Source organism: Capra hircus, chromosome 14, assembly GCF_001704415.2.
Source record: "Capra hircus breed San Clemente chromosome 14, ASM170441v1, whole genome shotgun sequence".
Classification (NCBI taxonomy): Eukaryota; Metazoa; Chordata; class Mammalia; order Artiodactyla; family Bovidae; genus Capra; species Capra hircus.
Window position 1 is genome coordinate 57,688,715 of NC_030821.1, and position 13,669 is coordinate 57,702,383.

At 46.6% G+C, this 13,669-nt stretch overlaps 1 protein-coding gene across 2 annotated transcripts in view; it reads right to left on the reverse strand.

Moving 5' to 3' along the window:
- FAM110B (family with sequence similarity 110 member B) overlaps nucleotides 1-13,669 on the reverse strand; it is a 144,950-nt gene that overhangs the window by 57,171 nt on the left and 74,110 nt on the right. For both annotated transcript variants that reach the window (XM_018058485.1, XM_013969187.2), the window contains one exon: nucleotides 12,376-12,464. The gene's annotated coding sequence lies outside the window, so the exon portion shown is untranslated. The remainder of the gene's footprint in view (nucleotides 1-12,375; nucleotides 12,465-13,669) is intronic.

Below are 13,669 nucleotides of genomic sequence, written 5' to 3' on the forward strand. Positions count from 1 at the left end.
CTCTCCTGCAGCCCCTCCTCACACTCCAAGGAGGGGGCTGGCCAAGGACAAAGGCCTAACTCAGAACTGGCTTCAGCGTTCTCGAAACTTCCACACAAATTCCAGGGCACGCAATCGATAGAGAATAGTGTTTAAATCTTTCTAAAATCTGAGAAATGGGAGAAATAGAAATTGGTTTATTAAAACTAAGTGTTCATATTCATGAAAATGAACATGTTAGGGGCTCAGTCATGTCTGACTCTTTGCGACTCCACAGACTGCAGCCCGCCTGCCAGGCTCCTCTGTCCGAGGAATTCTCCAGGCAAGAATACTGGAGTGGGTTGCCATTTCCTTCTCCAGGGGATCTTCCTCACCCAAGGATCAAATCCAGGTCTCCTCATTGCAGGCAGATTCTTTATCGTCTGAGCCACCAGGGCAGCCCTATAAAAAGCAGCATATACAGGTCCCTCTCCTCAAATCTCTTCTAAAACTAAAGAGGACACAATGCATTATGGAGAGAAAGGGGACCATTTCATCGAATTCAAAACTGAACTGTGAAGGATGGCACATTCTCTCTGGAAATGGCATTTTATTAGAGGAGTTCTAAACTAGATATATGACTTGAAAGCATCCTTTGGGCCCTGAAGGGACTGGGAATACAGCAAGTCAGTAAAATAATGAAGACAGCCATGGAGTGACTCTGGGGAGGTGAGAAAATCTGGGCTTTCATACAGACTCTCTGAATATACATATGCAGGCAGTACAATAAACGTTTTAATGGAAAGACATAAAGTTGTGATTATCCCTTACTATTAATTATGAAATTATTTGTAATCCTAGCATACTCTACCAGGTATAAAGCAAGTGAAAGTGAAAGTGTTAATTGCTCAGTCATGTTCCACCCTTTGAGACCCCATGGACTGTAGCCTGCCAGGCTCCTCTAAACATGGAATTTTCCAAGCAAGAATACCGGAGTGGGTTACCACATCCTCCTCCAGGGGATCTTCCTGACCCTGGGATCAAACCTGCGTCTCTCATGTCCACTGCACCGGCAGCAGATTCTTTACTGTCTGAGCCACCAGGGAAGCCCAACATTTTACTACTGAAAATGTATTCATGTTTATATCAATTTCATTGATATTTCAAAAAATTGGCACTGGCCCCTAGAGACCAGAGCTTTGGGTGTAGTAAGAACTTTGGGACTCAGCTTTCTTTTGAAGCAGTTTTCAGCTGCAGCTCTCCTCAAGTTGATATCACTGGGACATCAATAAGTAAAACAGGCAGACGCAGCAGGTCTGGGCTGGAGCAGAGCCTCAAATCCCCAGTACCTGAAGAAACAAGAGTTCGAAAACCACTGACGAAGGTGAGTCATTGATTCTACGACGGGCCAGGAGGTGCTGGTCCCAGCAGAGCTCTGAGGTCTGGTCTTGGAGCCAGAATGGAGCAGGAGACAGAAGGGCTTGTATCCTGGCTCTTTCTGCGTGAGACAGGCTACTCTCAAGTGTCACTGTCTCTCAGGCATCTGCCTCCTCGTTCGCAGTGCTAGGATAACAGTTCCCCCATTGCCAAGCGGATGAAGTGAAAGTGCTTCGTAAAATGCGTAAGTCTGTATGAAGAAAGCAAATGGCTACTGCTGATCAGGAGCCTGCAGTCAGAGGGCTGGGAACAGCGCCCATGACCTGTGTCCCTGGCCCCACAGTGAGGACAGAGCTGAGGGACAGCACTGTCTCTTCAGGGTCACCCCTGATAAACTCGCCTAAAGGGGATCCTGTGGTCAGAGAAGCCTTCAGTCAATCTAATCTGCTGAAAGAATATGGTTCCTAAGAAGGAAAAACACATTTACTTCCAAAGTCTGAGAAACACTGAGCACAGCAAAACCATCACATGCGACACACTTTGGCAAGTCGGTAAGGATGGGGCTTCTCAGGTGGCACAGTGGTAAAGAATTCCCCTGCCAATACAGGAGACCTGGGTTTGATCACTGGGTTGGGAAGATGCCCTGGAGAAGGAAATGGCAACCCATTCCAGTATTCTTGCCTGGAGAATCCCATGGACAGAGGAGCCTGGTGGGCTACAGTCCCTGGGGTCACAAAGAGTTGGACACGACTGAGCACAACCGAGAGAGAAGGGTGGATCTGCAGCCAAAGCAGGGTTGGAATCTACCTGCTTGTTCAACAGCTTCCTTCTGTAAGAACCTCCGGAGGTGATGCATACGAGGGACTCAGCACCACGCCTGGCCCCTGGGAAGTGCTGGGTAAACGACAGGCGCAGCCCCAGCTCCACAGTCTCCTACTTGTGCCACGTCATGTACGTCCTTACGCTCTGTAGCTTTCCGTCCACTAGCACGCCCATGTCTTCACTGCGAAATGCTCCGGCTCCGAAACGCATTCGAGAACATCGCTCCCTTTGGTCCTCGGTAAGGTCATCACCTTACCGATCTGGGAGGAGACTGGAATCTGAAGGAGGCCGTTTGTATATACCACGGCAATAAGGCACAAGGAGAAAACAGAAATTGCACTCTCTAGACATACCCTCAGAATCACATGGCCGTCCTATTCACAGACATGGCTAAGTGCCAACAAAGTCACTACTTATTAGTTTAAAATTTAAGAACACTTCACATAGCACTTCAAAAGTGGGTTTCAATAGCACTAAAAATAAGAGATCGATTGGATGCAAATGTCTAATTATCAAAAAGTGCTCTGAAACACAGTCATACTTAAGATTAATAAGACACACTGCAAACACACATAATGTCAAGTGTCATTAATATAGTACAATGAGAAACCCTAAAATGCTGCAGATCTGGCATAAAGTGTCTTCTTCAATTCCTGCTTCTTAATGGGAGACTTAAGGTCACGGGTTTATATAGTTTTTCTCAATCATATTGAGTATCTCTTACTCAAATGCTTAGTGACTGAAGGATGTTTAGACTAAAGGAGCTATTCTCCAAGGCCCCGAATGAGGCACCTGACTCCACTCTCACTCCTGGAGGCCACCTTAGATGGGCGGCATGTCCCATGGTGAAGTGAGCCCTGTACACAACTGACGGACACCAACACCACGTGTGCAAACCAGCAGCGCTCAAGGAATGCAGCAAGGAATAAACAGCTGCACAAAAGCAGAATGCAGCACATTACATGACAGACACGGGTCCTGGGCTGCTGGCCCTGTTAACCCCCACGTGGCCACGGCCTATATCTGCAGACACGTCACATTCGTACAGCAGCAGACGAGAAACCCATAACCACCCTCTACATGTGCAGAACATCCTCAGTTATGTTAATCCTCACAAACTGTTCTCAGGCCTCTATCATGTTAGAGGCTGTGCTGGGTTCTAAAGACACACTGAGTTAACACAGAATTCCCGCCTCACACCTCTTATAATCTATGAGAAACTGGTAGAGGCAACTTCCTGTAACACAAACCCGATCAATAAGTGCTCTTATGTCCTCAGGTGGGCATCCCTGGTAGCTCAGTGGTACAAGAATCCGCCTGCCAATGCAAGAGACATGGGTTTGATCCCTGGGTTGGGAAAATCCCTGGAGGAAGAAATGACAACCCACTCCAGTATTCTCACCTTGGAAATCCCATGGATACAGGAGTCTGGTGGCCTACAGGGGTGGCAAAGCGTCAGATAAGACTTAACAACAAAGCAACAATAACAACACGTCCTCCAAGAATGAGAAAAGGACCTGCCAGCACTCACAGATTGAGGCACCATGAGTACTTGGAATAAAAGTTATGAATAGATGCAGATTTAGGGATAAGAAGGGCCTCCATACAGGAGAGGAACACTGATCCGGGCCCCTCAAGTGGGATCTTGATCCAGTTTCTACTTGAGCTTCTTGCTATCAGTGGGTCTGTTTTACCTCTCGGAGGAGATGCTGTAATCTTCCTCTTGATTGTGTTTCTACGTGTCTATTTAGATGTCAGTCTATTATGGACATTTAAGAACTGACAATTGCTTTCCATTCTGTGTTGGTGAATAAAATTGTTATTTTCGTGGAGGGCTTCCTGGGTTGATAAATAGCTTCTTCCCTCTCCAGGAAGTTCATCAGTACACAGAACTGCATGAATGCAGCAAAAACAACCTGCAGTCTCTTCTCGGATTTCAGCCCCAGCCCACGTCCTCCCGGTGTGCCATGTGGACACCAGGGGTGGCCTGTATAGCACTGCTCTTAATAAACAGCAAACAACTGAGAGCCTGGGCAGTGTTATTTATTTATTTTTAATTGACGGATAACTGCTTTACAATTTTGTGTTGTTCTCTGCCATATATCAACATGAATCAGCCATAGATATACGTATGTCCCCTTGCTCTTGAATCTCCCTTCCACCTCCCACCCATCTCACCCCTCCAGGTTGTCACAGGCACTGGTTTGCGCTCCCTGAGTCACAGGGAGACTTCCCACTGGCTATCTATTTTACATACAGTAATGTCTATGTTGGAGAAGGCAGTGGCACCCCACTCCAGTACTCTTGCCTGGAAAATCCCATGGACGGAGGAGCCTGGTAGGCTGCAGTCCATGGGGTCGCTAAGAGTCGGACACGACTGAGCGGCTTCACTTTGACTTTTCACTTTCATGCATTGGAGAAGGAAATGGCAACCCACTCCAGCATTCTTGCCTAGAGAATCCCAGAGATGCGGGAGCCTGGTGGGCTGCCGTCTATGGGGTTGCACAGAATCGGACACAACTGAAGCGACTTAGCAGCAGCAGCAGCAGCAGCAATGTCTATGTTTCCATGCTACTCTCTCAGTTTGTTCCGCCCTCTCCTTCCCTGCCCGCTGTGTCCACAAGCCTCTTCTCTATGTCTGTGTCTCCATTGCTGCCCTGCAAATTGTTCCATCACCATCAACTTTATAGATTCCATATATATGCGTTAATATATGATATTTGTTTTTCTCTTTCTGATTTACTTGTTTTTCACTTTCTTACTTAGAGCTTGGGAAGTCTTTGCATTAAGGGACAAATTTTATATCAATTTGCCATGGAACTTGAGAATCATATAAATACTTCAAGCAAAAAATAATTTCAAGACTACTGATAAATGTACCTGGTATATATTTAATTGTGAAGAAATTTGAATGAATGACTGGCAAAAATTCTTGGATTTTGCTCAAAAGCCTCTTTTTTTTTTTTTTTTAATGGAAAAAGTAAGTTTTACAATGGGCCTCAAAGGAATTCCCAGACTCTGGGAGATAGGAATTGATAAGGAATTCCAGGCAAGGGAAAGCTCACAAACTCTGATGAGCAAAATGTGTGGGGAACAGGAGGAGAGAGATGGACATTGACTTTAGATGAAGGTGGGTAGCCCAGTTGAGAAGTGGCTTTAACTACCAAGCTTCCTGGTAGCTTAGCTGGTAAAGAATCTGCCTGCAACGCAGGAGACCCCAGTTCGATTTCTGGGTTGGGAAGATCCCCTGGAGAAGGGATAGGCTACCCACTCCAGTATTCTTGCCTGGAGAATTCCATGGACAGAGGAGCCTGACAGGCTATAGTCCATCGGGTTGCAAAGAACTGGACACAACTGAGGGATTTTCACTTTCACTCTGACATTTATAGGTAATGTCAGAGGTAACCAGAAGAGTAACCAGAAAGAAGGGCTTCCCTGGTGACTCAGCGGTAAAGAATCCACTTGCCAATGCAGGAGATTTGGGTTTGATCCCTGGGTTGGAAAGATCCCCTGGAGGAGGAAATGGCAACCCACTCCTGTATTATTGCCTGGAAAATCCCATGGACAGGGGAGCCGGCAGGTTAGGGTCCATGGGGTAGCAAAAGAGTCAGATATAACTTAGCGACTAAAAAACAACAACCAGAAAGAAACAGGATTTTTGGAGCAGGAAGTAACAAGAGGAAAACGGGGCTTCAGAATTTTCTGCTTACTAAGTGGACTGGTCTGAGAGCAAAGACTAAGGCAAATTGACAAGCAAATGGCAAAGTTAGGAATGGAGCTGTTTGGTGACAAAGAGATGACAATACCAGTGCTCGGGGCACAGGGAGAGTGTGCAAGGTTTGATGCCTCTGTGGGCACATGGGGTAAAGAACCATGAGTTCCGTTGGTCCAGAGGAGGGTCCTTCCACTGACTGTCCTAGTCAAAGCTGCTTCTCTTTGACCAAGGATGTTGCTGAGCCCAGCTCTAAGTCTGTCTTCCAAAGCATCAGGCCCATGAGACTCAAGTAAAAGCAAGAGATCAACATCTTGGGCTCGGATGAACCTACAAGAGTTAAATCTGTCCAAACACCCCAGAAAGACCAGGTGTGAGAAAGAATTTCACCTCCTCTGCCAAAAAGGAGGAAGTCCCCAAAGAAGAAACTCAGATTAGGAGGATTTTCAGGTTTTCTATTATATCTGTGAACACAGTACCTAACAAAATAACAGAAATGAATAATCAACCACATCTTTTAAGTTTAGTTTTTAACTGGAGGAAAATTACTTTACAGTGTTGCATTGTTTTCTGCTGTACAACAATGAGATTCAGACATAATTATACATATATATCTCCTCCCTGTTAAGCTTCCCTCCCCTCCCCCTCCCCCACACCTCTAGGCCATCAGAGTGGCAGGCTGGGCCCCCTGTATTACATAGCAACTACCTTTACCCTAGTGTCTTAGTTATGTTTTGGCTGCTATATATATATATATAATATTATTTGATATATATATATATATCAAATGCCATAGACTGTGTGGCTTATGAACAACAAATGTTTATTTCCCATAGTTGTAGAGGCTGGACATCCAGGATCATGGGGCCAGCATGGCTGTGTTCTGGTGGGGATCTCTTCTGGGCTGCAGCTCCCCACTGTGTCCCCACATGGCAGAAGTGGTGGGGCTTCTCCTTGGAGCATTCTCTGTAGAGGGCACTAATCCCATTCAGGAGGGCCCCACCCTTAGGACTCCAGCACTGCCTGGAGGCCCCAGCTCCTAACACCATCACAGGAGCCACCCAGACTTCAGCGTAGGAATCTGGGGAGGGACACACCCCCACTGAGACCACAGCATTGGGCTACTGAAGAGAGACCAGCATGGAGAGGACACTCCAGTGCTCAAGGATCACATGGTCCTGAGCAGTGTCATGCGGTTTTGAACGTCAGTATTCACAACACACAAATGCTTTCTCAATCACAGTGAGGCAGCAGATACCCAGCAGGCTGGAGAACAGACCAGACAGGAGGGTCTGGTTTTCCTGAAGGTGTACACCTGCTCCGACAGCCTCTTTATCACTTGACTTTTTGGCCTCTTCCCTTCTGTTATTCATTGAGGACTTGCCCTGGTTTCCAGCATGCATGCTCAGTCATTCAGTAATCTCCGACCCTTTTGTAACCCCACGGAATGCAGCCCATGCCAGGCTCCTTTGTCCATGGAATTTTTCAGGCAAGAATACTAAAGTGGGTTTCCATTTCCTACTCCAGGGGATCTTCTCAAGCCAGGGATCGAACCTGCTTCTTCTGTACTGCAGGCAAATTCTTTACCAGTGAGCCTCCAAGGAAGCCCCTGGTTTCTAGGGTCTCATAATATTCCACCAGACAGCTGTGTCCTCTGGAAACTTTCCCCATAGCCCAATTTCCCTCAACCGATCTTCCCATCCCATTTATGATTCTATCACTAAGCAATGATATTCAGGTCTGGGGTCTGACAGAAGAGTCAAGGTGGACCTGGGTGTTATACTCAGCGTGTGTCTGGTCACATGGTCACCCTCTGTATGATTCTTGTGCCCTTGTCTACACCACAAAGACTAATCTACAGGGCATGTGAAGACTGCAGAGGGAGGTGTGACCCCCGCCCCAGAGCAGGCCTTCCACAGACAACAGCCTTAACTTTTCTGCTGCTCTTTGCAGAAAAGAAACTACATTGACAATGAATTGACTTACAGTGTAACAGCCATTAATAATGAGCAACAAACGGTGCACACAGCAACTTACAGAAGATGTCTTTCATTTAAGAAAAGAGCATTTTAAGTTGCCAAACCACTTAATGGGTAATTTAATAATTTAAGTTGCAATCAGTAGCGGCTTCTTGAACTTCATAGTAAATGTGTGCTGCTGCTGCTAAGTCGCTTCAGTCGTGTCCGACTCTGTGCAACCCCATAGACGGCAGCCCACCAGGCTCCCCCGTCCCTGGGATTCCGCAGGCAAGAACACTGGAGTGGGTTGCCATTTCCTTCTCCAATGCGTGAAAGGGAAAAGTGAAAGTGAAGCCGCTCAGTCGTGTCCGACTCTTCATGACCCGATGGACTGCAGCCTACCAGGCTCCTCCGTCCATGAGATTTTCCAGGCAAGAGTACTGGAGTGGGATGCCACTGCCTTCCCCGAAATGTGTGCTAAATCCTCACAAATAGAATCTGTGTACTGGAGAACTTTATTTATTTATATAAGTTTAAAGAGTTTTTTTTATGTGGATCATTTTTAAAGTCGTTATTGAATTTGTTACCATATTGCTCCTGTTTTATGGTGTTTTTTTTTGGCCACAAGGCATGGGGGATCTTAGCTCCCTGACCAGGGATGGAACTTGCACCCGCTGCATTGGAAGGTCACGTCTTAACCACTGAGTCGTGGAGGTTTATTTTAGAGAGGGGAATATCCCTATTTCTATTCTTCCAAAAGTCTTCAATTTTTATGAGAGAAATAAAACAACTGAAATCCCAGCTGCTATTTCCAGAGGTTCTCCCCATCTCCCTCTTCTTTTCTAAAAGGCAGCGAGCTGGGTCAGGTTCTCGTTGGTGGCTGGCTCTCCCTGGCCCCAGGAGACCTGCTCAAGGTCAGCCTTGCCAGTTTCAAGGAGCCACCTGACAGGCCTGGTGGAACCTGAGCTCAGAGTCACTGGCCTGGCTGAGAGCTGATGTGGGAAAAGGCAGAAGTCAGAGATGCTGGCATGAAAGGAAGATGAGTCATGGACAAGAACTAGATTCCTTTCTGCAGATGACCAGCTTCGTGAGACACTGAGATCGAGAAGAAGTGATGTGGAAAGCTAGCAGGTATGCCCGGTCAGGGCCATTTAACACACAAACCAAACGTGCAAGGTTGTTTCTGCTGCCAGCAATCTCAAGTCCCCAGCACTCATGCTCTAAAGGAACAAAACTCCATCCCGAGAGGTTTTGAAAAAGGCGACTTTCTGGGAGAAAACTGACTTTATCAATTGCTTAAGTTTGACTAAGATAACAAGCAACTACAACCAAAGGGAACATTATAACCTACTTCCTGAAGTTCAATCACATGAATAATGCACAAAGGTTGGTGGCTGTGTGTCCTGAGAAAGGTGACTCACATACACATTTCACAGGAGCACTGAGCTTCTAGGCTGAAAACACTCAACAGTTTGACCCAAAGAACATGATAAGGTCATTTTACGCCTGCCTTTTCTTTTTTAGTTTCCTTAAAGAAGGGACCACTTTCAAGAAAACAATAAAGGACCCATCTTGTACTTTAAAAACGTAATAATCCTAAATGAATGCATCGAGGAGTGGTGAGAAATGTTAATGACAATAGTAATACATATTCTTCATAAGGAGACTTATTTGGCATTTGTAAACTCAGAAAAGAACAAAGTTTTAACAAACTTTACATGCGAAAATAGCCTAAAACAACTGAAAACATTTGGACAATAAGACAGAAACTATGCTTTTCATAGCAATCTCTAGAATACTTTTTGTCTGTTTCTAGCTTACCTAAGAGAAAACTGATACAAAAACAATTTAAAGTAACTAGCGGGCTGCCATCTATGGGGTCACACAGAGTCGGACGCAACTGAAGTGACTTAGCAGCAGCAGCACACAATGGGAGAAGGCAATGGCACCCCACTCCAGTACTCTTGCCTGGAAAATCCCATGGACGGAGGAGCCTGGTAGGCTGCAGTCCATGGGGTCACTAAGAGTCAGATACCACTGAGCAACTTCACTTTCACTTTTCACTTTCATGCATTGGAGAAGGAAATGGCAACCCACTCCAGTGTTCTTGCCTGCAGAATCCCAGGGATGGGGGAGCCTGATGGGCTGCCGTCTATGGGGTCGCACAGAGTCGGACACGACTGAAGTGACTTAGCAGCAGCAGCAGCAGCACACAGTGACTTAGCATTATTTGAGAATTAGACACAGGGACCCAGAGCTAGAGCTTACAACCTGGCGACACTGCGTTAATGACTGACAGGGTTGACTCCTTTCTCATCTCCCTGATGCAAGATCTTGCCAAACAGTAATATTGACAAAGCTCAAGACGATGCTGCTGTGAAGGTAACTCACTATCTCCTCCAGGCAGCCTATCCAGGAGGGAGGAAGAGTGGCCCTACTCTTCCAGGCCTAAGTTGCCCTGACACTTCCCATGGTTGCCATGTGACCTCCCCCAAATCCTTAGGGGTGTGTTTGTATTCTTACTTGGGATGTGGGTAACTGAGGCTTAAGGTGAAAGCCACTGGCAGGGCCAGTAAGCAGAGGCGCTGAGGTTACACCTGTGTCTACTCCACCTCCCACGCCCAGTACTTTCCTGGCTACCGTGCATGTGTGTTCAGTTGTGTCTGACTCTTTGCAACTCTATGGACTGCAGCCCTCCAGGCTCCTCTGTCCATGGGATTCTCCAGGCAAGAATACTAGAGGGTACAGCCATTTCCTCCTCCAGGGGATCTTCCCGACCCAGGGATCAAATCTACATCTCTTCTGTCTCTGGGCAGCCAATTCCCTTACTGTCAGGAGCCAGCCTTTGGGTGGAGGGGAGGGGGTGGTGCAGGGAATCATAAGAGGGATAAAGATGCCCCTTGTTGCTGGGGACTTGTCCTGCTTTCAGCACTTGAAAGTCTCATATTCCAGAAAACTCTGCACTTGAGGGCAACTCAAGAGGGGTGGGTTCCTGGAACAAGTGGAGTTGGGAAGACAGGCTCTATTGGAGACAACCTCCATAAAACCCACCTGTGAGCAGGTGCCTTTCTATGACCTGGGGGCTGGGAACAGGAGACGCCAAGTTTCCTCTAGCCAAAAGGAGCTCAAGGCTTTCATGCCAGAGCTTCTCACATCTGGGATAAGGTGACATGGTGATAACATTGATGGATTTCAGGGTAGATCACTGATATGTGTTGTTGGCTTTTTCTTGAATCTCTCTTTCCACACATTTGTAGAATTCCAATAGGCAGGAGCTGATTCTTATCTGTCAGCCTGAGTTAGATGCTGAGAATGCTTGAGGCCAACACCATCTACCCAATAAAGTTCTGCATGATGCAATAATAAACAACTATAAAATGCGTGGTATGCTGTCCAGGTAAAAAGGTGTGTTACATATGAACGCTGGAAAAGAGGCTGGAGGAAGGCTGGCAATGAAACCAAAACACGTGGTCACTCAGGGACATGGACACCAAGGCTCAAACTTAGTGATTTCATAAGGGTTGCTTTTCACCACTTGTCAGGTCCCTGCAGACCTGTGTTAACCGGAGAGCTGCCTCTCTTTCCTAAATATTCCCAACCTCATTTGGTGACAGTGGGATCTCAGTCCCTCTGTCAAAGCGGAGGAAACCCCTAGACACTGATCTCTGCTCAGCCACTTCCTCAGCTCCGTCATGAGAAGATGTGTCTGGTTATAGGAAGCTTCCATGCTCACCATCAGGAAGGATCTGGTAGTGGTGTGGACGTGGGACAAAACACCCAGCAATGTCCTTTATGCTGTTGTGTTATTCTTCAGTTGCTCAGTCATGTCTGATTCTGCAACCCAATGGACTGCAGCACGCCAGGCTTCCCTGTCCTTCACCATCTTCTGGAGCTTTCTCAAACTCATGTCCATTGAGTCAGTGACACCATCCAATCATCTCATCCTCTGCTGCCCTCTTCTCCTTTTGCCTTCAGTCTTTCCCAGGATGGACACAAACATTCCATCCTCCAATACCTGCCCACCCTCTTGGCCTGTCCCCTGGCTGGCATCGAGGCTCTGCCCTCTTGACGTGACCTCCCGTGGGAGGCTGTCCCACAGAGATCTCTGTGTCCCAAACCCTGGGGTGCTTGCTGCTAGCCCCACAGCATTAGGCTAGCCAGAAAGCAGCACCTTATTCCCCAAGCACATAGTGCTTCTCACTGTTCATTCATTTCATTTTGTCTTCAGATTCATGCACTTTCAGTTATCAGGGAGATTACTAGTAACTATTGATATGACATAGCCCTTAAAAGACTGTAACTGCCAGCAGACATATCAACAACAACGTGGAAACCCCTGGGAAAGAAAGTCATCATTACTGTTATTAATATTTTTGGTCCTGTAGGACCTCAATAGTGGGATGCCTTTCTTTTTTTTTTTTTTTTTTTTGCCAGATAGCAAAGTATCTGAAACCTCTGTCTCTCTGTCTTAGGGTGATACTGACATGGGTTTCAGAGAGAATCAATATCTTCTGCTCAGAATGGATCAAAACAAAGCAGTTGACTTACCTGAGAGGGGAGTAAGTGTTTGCCCAGTTGCAGGCAGGAACTGCAGGGAATCCTTGCTCCCTTCAAGTACTCTCCACTGCACAAAACAGCTAAAAATAGAGGCAAAAAAGAGATGGCTATTGCTTTTCTATTTGACAAAAATAGGCAGGCTATTAACTGTTTACAGGAACAGAAAATGATAATTCTTTTAAAACTTAGTCAATAAGAAAGCAAATAACAGGGAAGTAAACCAAACTGTGTTAGTTCTTATATAACCACTTCATCTACAAGCTCAGTGTTCTTGCTTTGACAACTTTTTCAAGGACATATTTAACCACAGACAGCAAGTATAAAGGTGGTGGTTGTTGTTGTTTAGTCCCTAAGTCGTGTCCAGCTCTTCGCAACCCCATGGACTGTAGCCCGCCAGTCTCCTCTGTCCATGGGATTCTCCAGGCAAGAATATAGAGTGGGTTGCCATTTTCTTCTTCAGGGGATCTTCCCAGACCAGAGATCAAACACACATCTGCACTGGCAAGTGGATTCTTTACCACTGAGCCACCAGGAAAGCCCCGAAAATCTGTCTGCTGCTGCTGCTGCTAAGTCGCTTCAGTCGTGTCCAACTCTGTGCGACCCCATAGACGGCAGCCCACCAGGCTCCCCCGTCCCTGGGATTCTCAGGCAAGAATACTGCAGTGGGTTGCCATTTCCTTCTCCAATGCGTGAAAGTGAAAAGTGAAAGTGAAGTCGCTCAGTCGTGTCTGACCCTCAGTGACCCCATGGACTACAGCCTTCCAGGCTCCTCCATCCATGGGATTTTCCAGGCAAGAGTACTAGAGTGGGGTGCCATTGCCTTCTCCATTTTCCATCAAATGTAAAAAGAGAGCAGAAGGCCTTAATCATAGTAAGGTCAAACAGAAGTGTTATATTCCAAGCCCAGATTTTATGGGCTTCTCTTTAATGACCACAAACAAAATAAATGACTGAAGTAAATAAAAAAGCTAATTGAACAAATGAAAGAGCCAACAGGCATCCAATGCTGCTGCTGCTGCTGCTAAGTCGCTTCAGTCATGTCCGACTCTGTGCAACCCCATAGACAGCAGCTAACCAGGCTACCCCGTCCCTGGGATTCTCCAGGCAAGAACACTGGAGTGGGTTGCCATTTCCTTCTCCAATGTATGAAAGTGAAAAGTGAAAGTCAAGTTGCTCAGTCATGTCCGACTCTTCATGACCCCATGGACTGCAGCCTACCAGGCTCCTCCGGCCATGGGATTTGCCAGCAAGAGTACTGGAGTGGGGTGCCACTGCCTTCTCTGAG